The following is a 10,648-nucleotide window of genomic DNA, read 5'->3' as shown; positions in this document are numbered from 1 at the left end:
CAGCCTATTGCTCCACCTACCCTTCTCCGCTCCCAGGTATGGCAGGCATCATGTCAATAATATAATTTCATTTCTTTAAACATCCTTGTCCTTGAACAAGCATACTGAATTGCATCATATACAATTAGGACTTTTAATTGTATATGATTGCAATAATATTTTGGACTTGCTCACCTCATATGTGCTATCGCAATATGTCACTGGATTAGTAAGATTACTCCAATCTTATAAGATACTTGGACTTTTTTTTTGCTGTCACTGAATATTTGTATAATGACTAAGGACTTCCTAGTCATTATACAAATAAGTGAAATAATCCTATGATTACAATCAGTGGAGGTACAAGTCCAAATATCTTAAAAGAAAGGAGTAACCTTACTAATCCAGTGACAGAAGGCTGTACTAATGGGAACTGATAAGGCTGCACTAATGGCCACTGATGAGGTGGCACTGATAAGCTGCACTAATGGGGCTGCTCTGATAAGGCAGCACTGATATGCTGCACTGATGGGCAGTGATATGCTCTGATATGCTGCACTGATGGGTGCTAATAGGCTGCTCTGATGGCCACTAATGGGGTGGCAATGGTGGGTACTGATATGCTGCACTAATGGGCACTAATAAGGCTGCACTGATGGGCACAAGGTGGCACTGATAAGCTTCACTGATGGGACAGCACTGGAATGCTGCCCTGATGGGCACTGATATGTTGCACTGATGGGCACTAATAGGCTTCACTGATGGCCACTGATGAGGCAGCACTGATGGTCACTGTTGAGGCAGCACTGATAAGCTGCACTGATGGGGCTGCATTGATGGGCACTGATATGATGCACTGTTAGGCTGCACTGGTGGCCACTGATCGGGCTGTACTGATGGCCACCGATGTGGCCGCACTGATATGTTGCATTGATGAGGCTGCACTGATGGGCAGTAATGAGGCTGTACTGATGGGCACTGATAAGGTGGCACTGATGAGGCTGAACTTATGGGAACTGATGAGGCTACACTGATGGGCACTGATAGACTGTGGTTGTGGTCTGTGGATTACAGATGACAGGGCGGGTCATAAACAGAAAGGGGTGTGACCTTTACAGGAAGAGGTGGGTCATATTTAAATTAGGGGGTACACAAGTTTAGTCAGGCCGAGGGCAGCACAAAACCTAAATACACCACTGGGCTCAGGTAAGTATTGGGGGGCTGTGGGGGAGCTGCACAATGAAGATTTATTACCTTCAGCCGTTTTAACCACTTTAACAATCATTAGCTGTGGTGAATGCAATGATTTTCATTTTTAAGAATTTTTTCCCCTCTGTTTTGACCTGGTAATCTGGGCAGTAACATTAGACTGCCCCCACTTTGGATGGAGGGACACTGGGGGCACCTTTGGGCAGCGGCAATGTCAGTCTTGGGGGAGGGGAGTTTTAGATATACTAGCAGATTGAAAAACACATTTACAAATTAAAGCTAAACTCCCGCTCACACTTTATAATCAGTTATAGCAAACAGTTTTTTTCCCTTTGGGATAAAGGTTTTACATGGATAAAAAAACTGATCATTGAAAGCACCCCTGCAAGTGGTAAATGTTTTGTCTCATCCTTGTAAACTGATACATCTGGAAGAGAGCTTGTTCTTTTGAAAAACAACAGCCTTACTGCCTGGATCACCAGATGAAAATAAAGGAAAGAAAGCCTAAAAATAGAAAACAAATGCAGCCATCACATCTAAGAATTGGTAAGCTGCAATATAATAAATGTTTGCTTTTGTGTTTAATACTGCTTTAACAGAAAACCTGTCTTTCTGAATCTCATCTTCAGCATTTATTAAGACCCAAAACACGCATGTAGAAACATTCAGAGTTCCAGTGTAAATTGCTGCATACATATTACAATGGCAGGCATTGGGGTTGATTTACTAAAACTGGAAAATGCAAAATCTGGTGCAGCTGTGCATGGTAGCCGATCAGCTTCTAACTTCTGTTTGTTCAGTTTGGGCTCTTTCATACTATCCGCTCCCGCTTTATCTCAGCGGGAGATCAATCCGCCGAACCCCCGCTGAGCAGGAGAATGACAGCTGTTCTCTGCACTGTGTGCGGCGACACAGCTGTCAGAGCCCCATACATCTCTATGGGGGAATCGGATGGGTACGGACCATCGGTCCGTTCTCATCCGATCCCATCCGATCCGCTGGACGGATGAAAAATAGGTTTTCCATCCGTCCAGATTTGACGGATCGGATGTCAGCGGACATGTCTCCGCTGACATCCGATGCCCTATAGAGATGCATGGGGGGACCGTTCAGATCTGCCAAAAGAACTGACAGACGAATCTGAACGGTCCCCCTGTGTGAAAGGGGCCTTATGGGCCATACACACTATAAGATTTTCTGAAGACTTTTTCCTTTAGATTTACCAAAACCATATAATATGAGGTCAAACCTAAACACTTTCAATTTGTATGTAATCTGGCAGGCCCTTGCACTACATAGAAAAGGTAAATCTGAAGGAAAAAGTCTTCAGAAAATCTTATAGTGTGTATGGCCCTTTAAGCTTTACCAATACAACCTGGAAGGTGATTGGTTTCTATGTACAGATGCCCCAGATTTTGCACTCCTTATGCCCTGTACACACTATCAGATTATCTGAAGACTTTTCTTCAGATTTACCTTTTCTATGTAGTGCAAGGGCCTGCCGGATTGCATACAAATTGAAAGTGTTTAGGTTTGACCTCATATTATATGGTTTTGGTAAGTCTGCAGACAAAAGTCTTCAGATAATTTGATAGTGTGTACAGGGCATTAGTTTTCGTAAATTTTCCCCTACATATTTCTGTCATTATGTTTCCATTGAAGTAAACGAGAGAGGAGAATGGAGGTTTCTATTGGTGATCTCTCTTAAAAATGCTAATTGTCTCACTGCAATACTAATCTTCTGGCATTAACCCCTAATGTTATTCTGACTAATCTGGCTGAATGCATGTTTTAAGTCAATGGTTCACAAAACATTGATGCTGCAAACAGCCAAGCAACTAGCATTATCAAAAGGAGGTCAGCAATGACAGACTTTGCACCTCTCTCACTATGATCCCTTGAATTTATTCAAGTGGAGCCAGCATGTCCACACATCTAATCCTTTGTTTGTTCTTTCTCCTTTGTACTCTTTAGCTGCTGTATATTTGGATAATCCAGCATTCTGCCAGCTCACATTTTCTTCTGTTTACTTCTTAAAGGGAACCATTTTGCCTCTTTTGTGCAAAACAAACTGACAGGTATACTTTAAATAGAACTAAAGGCAAAATTATTGTATTTTGGATAAAGTAAAAAAGGGCTATAACCTCTGTCAGTTTATTTTTGCCATCTGTGTCCCATTTGGTGGAGATTTCCCTTCACTTCCTGTCCGAAAGCCAAAACAGAAAGCGAGTGAAAATCCCTCCAATGTGAAAGAATCTTTGGTGGTCACCAGTCATCAGTCCCAATTAGAAAATTTCCCCTCTACTCCTGTTTTGGTGGCAACCCAAAATTTGGGATTACAGTCAGGTCCATAAATGTCAGGACATCGACACAATTCTAATCTTTTTGGCTCTATACACCACCACAATGGATTTGAAATGAAACAAACAAGATGTGCTTTAACTGCAGACTTTCAGCTTTAATTTGAGGATATTTACATCCAAATCAGGTGAACGGTGTAGGAATTACAACAGTTTGTATATGTGCCTCCCACTTTTTAAGGGACCAAAAGTAATTGGACAGATTGGACAATAATAGGAATAACACGTGTGCCAAATATATTAACAAATAAATAATAAATATAAAATGTATGGAAATATACAGGATTGCAGCTGCTACACATCCACCAGATGGGGAAACAATATAGCTATATCTCGAAGTTTATGACCTCAATTCTAGCGGCGCAAAATCCTACCATACAAAAAGGTGCATTTGTGACTATGACTAATAAAAAATAATCACTCCTGTGCGTTTTAAAGTGCTATAGTGAAACAAAAAGAGAGGGGTCACCCCCTTATGTGAACCATATATCTAATGCTCAAACTCAAATACAATACTGTGCAATTCTCAGATATTCAAGCTTCTTAGTGACATAACAATCCTTTACAGATATAAATATAAATAGATAATCGTGCAAAATGTACAAATTAATAAGTTGCACACATATAAATCAATAAGGTGCTTCTGTGCTCTGTGCAAATTATCCACTCAGGTTATCCACTCAAAGTTCAATGCATGTATAACCTATAATGTCCCAGTGAAGTAATCACAACCATGCAGGGGAGCAGTGATGGTGGGTATCTCCTAGATACTCGTGCAGGGATGGCCAAAGTTAGAGCTTACCAGATGTAGTTGATCCCTGTTACCATATGGCAACCTGGATCATATAACGCTTGTTTAAATACTCCAGTATCAGGGTACACTCTTGTCCACTCTCCTGGGTATCAGGGTGACCTGTATATCTCGGTGTGGGTATTAAAACAAAAACAAGGGACTCCTCATGGTGTAGTATTTTCATAAGTCAAATCCATTTATTAAAATGATTAAAAACATGTAACCAACAATGTATCAATGCCCTAACGGCATCATGCAGCTAGACAGCCGAATGCACTATTACCGGATGGGGGATGTATACCGAGCTCTTCAGGATACAAAGAGTTTGTTTCTTCCTGGAGTACGGTCCGACACCCAGCGTGCGTTCCACAGCTACAATCCACAATGAGGCAGCGTGCGTGTCAGCTTGACATGTTTCGTCATTACGTCGACGTCTCCGGAAGCTGACACGCCACTGTCCGAGTCTCATAATTATACCGTGCCTCATTATGCTATCTCCTCCCTTTTTTACAAATATCCGCCTACAGATACACCTCACGGAACTATCTAGTAGTGGAACTGATCTACTTTACTTCCGCAACTATCGGGGGATATACATGGACCCTTCTAATCTATAAATATATGTTACATCATTATGTATATCGTTAATTATCATCGACAAATATGTATATTAGTTGCATTGCTGGGGTTGGTAGCTAAAGTCTATTACAGCTTGGTGAATGTTATATAAATATAAATAAATAAATGAAGAATCCTATAGAGCTGAATTTTATTTATAAATATGGCTGCAAACTAATAATAGGCATATTTAAAATTATATTAAATTTATAATACTTTATTATATTTGTAAATCAATAAATTATATATATTAAAACAATTAATAGTGAATATAAAACCATATATATTTCTTACTTCCTATTCATGGTGATAGCTTTGTTTGGGCAATCTCTGTATCTTTTTTTAGGTATTGTGATCATGTTTGGTTGCTATAATAACAGGACTATATATATGAGATAATATCTTCCATATGGGAATGATAAATTAACATCAAATTTGTTCCCTAGATTATTTGTACTTCCCAATAGGACAGGGAGGTGTATCCGTTACATGAAAAATATTACAATAATATCATAAAATATTATATATTATATTACATACAAATATTAATATTTTAAAAATCTGAGATAAAACTATTTATATCAACATCTATGTTCATACCTTGTGGCTGAAGTGTGCCCAACTCATAAATACAATATGTTTCGTTCTGTGATATAGCTTTGCGCATATCTTTACCTCGCCAATTATTCTCAATTTTATCTATTCCACAGAACGTGAGTAGTCTCGGATCTTTTGTTATGTTTAATTCTAAAATGATTAGAGACGCCGTGCTTTCTAAAACCTATTTTAATGTTATTCAGGTGTTCTCCTATCCTGACTGTCAGTTTAAGTGTGGTGCGGCCTACATATTGTAGGCCACATGGACATGACAACAAATATGTCACATGTTTACTCTGACAGGTAATAAGTTGCTTTAGTTTATATTCCTTCAGCGTCTTATTAGATTGGAAGTTGAGTGTTTTCCTCTTTCTTATTTTAACTGTGTTACAGGGCTTACATTTGCCACAAGAATAAAAACCTTTGTGGTCAAAAAATGTAGTCATAGGTTTAGGGGGGTCAGGTATGTTGTGTACTATTTTGTCCCTTAAATTTGGGGCTCTTCGATACACAAACTGAGGTGTGGGGGGTAAAATATCTTTAAGTAATATAGGCCAATGTTGCTTTATGATCTTCTCTAACTCCTTATAATTTCTACTATATTGTGTAAAGAAAGCAAAGGCTTGATCTGTATTTTTCTTGGTTTTATCCTCCAATAGCTCCTTTCTATCTAGGCTGCCAACATCCTGTTTTAATTTTAATAATTTGTTTTCATTATACCCTTTGTCTTTAAATCTACTAACCAATAGATCTGTTTGATGGTTGTATTGGTCATCTTCCTTACAATTACACCAGATTCTGATTAGTTGGCTTTTTGGGATCCCCTTGATCCATCTCGGATGATGGCAACTATGTGTGGGGATATAGCCATTCCAGTCTGTCGGCTTGAAAAGTGTTTTGGTAAATAATGTATTGCCTTTCTTGTATATTGTGAGGTCCAAAAAATTAACTTGTTGCCTATCCCATGTCCCTGAGAAGCTGATGTTATATTTATTAACATTGATGTTATCCATAAAGTTTTGTAGGCTCTCCTCGCTTCCCTTCCATATAACAATCACATCATCGATGTATCTTTTGTACATCATTATACCTTTTATCTTCTTATCATGTATCTGTTCTTGCTCCCATTTACTAAGGAAGATGTTGGCAACACTGTGGGGCATACTTAGCCCCCATGGCCACTCCCCTATGTTGTCGGTAATGGTTACCCTCATGCCAGAAATAGTTGCTACCCATTGCTAGGTGCAACATATCCCTGATGAGGGCTTGCTGTTCACTTTTCAAATCAGTTTTTTCTTTAAGGGCCCATATCACTGCATTGAGGGCATCGTCTTGTTTAATATTTGTGTACAGTGACTCGACGTCAATAGTTGCCATGATGCCATGATGACATCTTCCTCACATTCCATATCTTCCAGCATGTTTATAAGCTGTTTACTGTCCCGCAGGTAAGCTGGGTATGACTGTGCTAGGGGTTGCAAGTAATTGTCTATATACTCCCCCATCCTTGAAAAAATGGAATTAATTCCACTTATAATGGGTCTACCTGGTGTCCTTTGGTCTTTGTGGATTTTAGGGTTATAAATAATTGGGAGTCTAGGGGCTTCTGGGATAAGATATTTAAATTATTTTTTATATAATATGCCTTGTTTATGTGCCTTCTTTACCAATTTCTTACATTTTTTCCTATATGTGGTCGTTGGGTTGCCCTTTAATTTCTCATATGTGGCTATGTCATTGACTAATCTGTTTAATTATTTTTTATAATCATCTTTATTAAGAACCACAATACCCCCCCCCCCCCCACACACTTGTCAGCTGGACGTATTACTACATTCTTTCTTTCCTCTATCTGTCGGATTCCTTCCCAAATATCCTTTCTATATATATTTTTTCTTTTTAATGCTCTTAATGTCCTGTGCAACCATTGTTTTAAAACTATCTATAAAATGGTTTCCTGATAATTTAGGGTTAAAAACGGATTTGTTTATGTGAAAATTCTGTAGTCTCTACTTCTGTACTCAAGGTTTCTTTTTCAGCAAAATATTTTTTTATATACATTTTTCGTGTAAATTTATGCAGGTCAATATATGTATGAAATTCATTAAATAATTTATCTGGGGCAAACTTGAGGCCCTGATCTAGTAGTCTCAATTCCTCGTCAGTAATAACCATTGAGGTTGAATATGCCCTGTCCTAATACGTGCGTTTTCTTTTTATTCCTGCCCCCTCTGCACCCTCTATGTCTCCCCCCCCCCCCCCCCGCCTGTTTGTAATCTCAAGCGCTACTTCTTATCAACTGTCTTGCAAGCAGTTTTCCATTAACATGCTAAAAGAAGCTCAAGATTAGGTGTATCACATAAAAACATTTGTGCTATGTCACATACCCTTATATGTATTTCTTGTTGAAACTGTATACGTGTTCTTTTGTCCTGAACTGTATAAATACTCATGCTCCGCATTCAATAAACTGAACATGTTTTGACTCTCAGCTCGTTTCTGTCAAAGTTTGTTCCCAGAGCTCTGACGAGGTATCCCCTGGTACTCTGAACCTTAGGGAAGACCCCAACAGATGCACTAGCAGATTTAGATAGACTTGACTAACAGATTAAAGCTGGACTCCAGCTAAAACTTTTTAAACAGTTACAGAAATTGTTTTTTTTTTCCTCTTTTGGGATCAAAGTTTTACATAATTAAATAAAAGCTGACCATTGTAAGCACCTCTATCAATGGTAAATATTTTGTTTCAACCCTCTAACTGCCAAGTTTGTTGGACAGCTTGGTATTCTCAAAAGAAGTTTAATAAAACAGACTTACTGGCTGGATCACCAAGTGAAAAAAGGAGAAACATTCTTAAAAAGAAAACTACACATCTAAGAGTTGGTAAGCTGCAATATATACAATTTTTGTTTGTGGGTTTTATACGGCCGAAATGACAACAACTTAACCACTTCCCACCCACCATATAGCAGAATGATGGACGCAAAGTGGTTAAGTTATCCTGACTGGGCGTCATATGACGCAGAGCGGCGATCGTTGATGCAGTGTGTCTGACACACTGCATCTCTGATCCCAGTAAAGAGCCTATGACGTAGGCTCTCTACCATGTGATCAGCTGTGTCCAACCACAGCTGGTCACATCGTAACCAGGAAGTGCCGTTTATTGGCTTTCCTCAGTTCGTGCTGACAAGGCGCGAGTAGAGGAGAGCCGATCGGCAGCTCTCCTGACAGGGGGGGATCTGCGCTTATAATCAATGCATTGATCAGTGCAGACCCATCAAGGATGCCCACTAAAGCCCACTAGTGATGTCAACCCATGCCCAACAGGGATGACAACCAATGCCCATCAGGGATGCCAACCTGTGCCCAACAGGGGTGCCAATCAGTGCTCTTTAAAGATGCAAATCACTGCCTATTAGGGATGCCAATCAGTGCTTATTAGGAATGCCTGTCAGTACTTCATCATCAGTGCTGCCTATCAGTGCCATCTGTCAGTGCCCATTAGTGCTGCCCATCATTGCCCATTATTGTCCATCAGTTCCACCCATCAATGCCACCCATCAGTGCCTCCCATCAGTGCCCATTAGTGCCACCTATAGGGGGCCCATCAGTGCTACCTATTAGTGTTCATCAGTGCTACCTATCAGAGCCCAAAAGTGCCACCTACGAGTGCCCATCAGTGCTGCCTATCAGTGCACATCAATGCTGCATATCAGTGCCACCTATCAGTACCCATCAGTGCTGCATATCAGTGCCGCCTTTCAGTGTCCATCGGTGCTGCATATTAGTGCCTCATCATCAGTGCCCATCAGTGCCACTTCATCAGTGCCGCCTCATCAATGCCCATCAGTGCAGCCTCATCAGTGGTCATCAGTGCTGGAGAAAACTTACCTATTTACAAAATTTTATGACATAAACAAAGAAAAACTTTATTTTTTTCAAAATCTTCGGTCCTTTTTTATTTATTTAGTAAAAGAAAAAACCCAGCGGTGATCAAAAGCCACCAAAAGAAAGCTCTTTTTGTGGGAAAAAATGTTTGGGTACAGTGTTGCATATTCACGCAATTGTCATTCATAATGCGACAGCTCTAAAAGCTGAAAATTAGCCTGGGCAGGTAGGGGTGAAAGTGCCCTGTATTGAAGTGGTTAAAGAATAACCCACTATTGTTGAGAAAAAAACCTTCCCCTCTGGGTGAACTATGTACATTGCAGGGATCTTAACAAACTTTGTTGCAGAGTTCTACCATTTGTTAATATTAGGAAATCCCTGTGTGTTTCTCTGTGTCCATGTAGGAAAGTGAGTCCAACGAAAGTGGTTTCATAGTTATAAATCAGCTGCAGGGCACTATTTATTGAGGAAAGTGGCAGGGTCTGCATCCCTTTAGATGTTATTTCCTATTGGGAGTATATGACCAAAAATTACATTTTTGTTAGACGGGGTGCCTGAAATCTGACCTGCATCATAGTGCAGACTTCTGGGAAAATCAGTGAGCCAATCACACATGCTGGAAATGATATCCCTGGGGGGCATTCTGTACACATTCTGTGTACAGAACACCTTCAGGTAGCCATATTGCATTTTCAGAAAATTACAGTGCTGAAGATTGAAAGTAAAGATAATTTTTAATAGAATTTTATTACAATATGACTTGTGTTACAATTGTATATGCTATATTATTTTTTCTTTATTTGCTATTTTTTTTCCCCATGAAAGTGAATTTACCCTTTAAAGCTAAAATGTCATCCTTACTCAATTTACTACAAATGGGAAAGGATCCACAATAGCTAATGAGTTTACCACATTTTACCATTCCTTCTAAACCTTTAAAGATGCTTAAAAGATGACCCAACAATTACACAACCTTCAGTAAACTCCATTAATGTTTTTCTAGACTCCATCCATTTGCAAAAACTTTCTGAACAGACGCATACCCTTTACACCTTTGGAATTTAGCCAAATCTCCAGGAGTGGATGGACTCTCTAATTAGTACCAATATTAACAACAACACATGACATTCAGTTTACATGTACTTTAACAGAACTGCCAGTGCCTTTGCACCCTGCACTAATCTCTCCTTATGCAGTTTGCCAG

This window comes from Pelophylax lessonae, assembly GCF_965119305.1.
Source record: "Pelophylax lessonae genome assembly, chromosome: 7".
NCBI classification, from domain to species: Eukaryota; Metazoa; Chordata; class Amphibia; order Anura; family Ranidae; genus Pelophylax; species Pelophylax lessonae.
The sequence above is the reverse complement of the archived record's forward strand: the minus strand, read 5'-3'. Positions refer to the sequence as shown.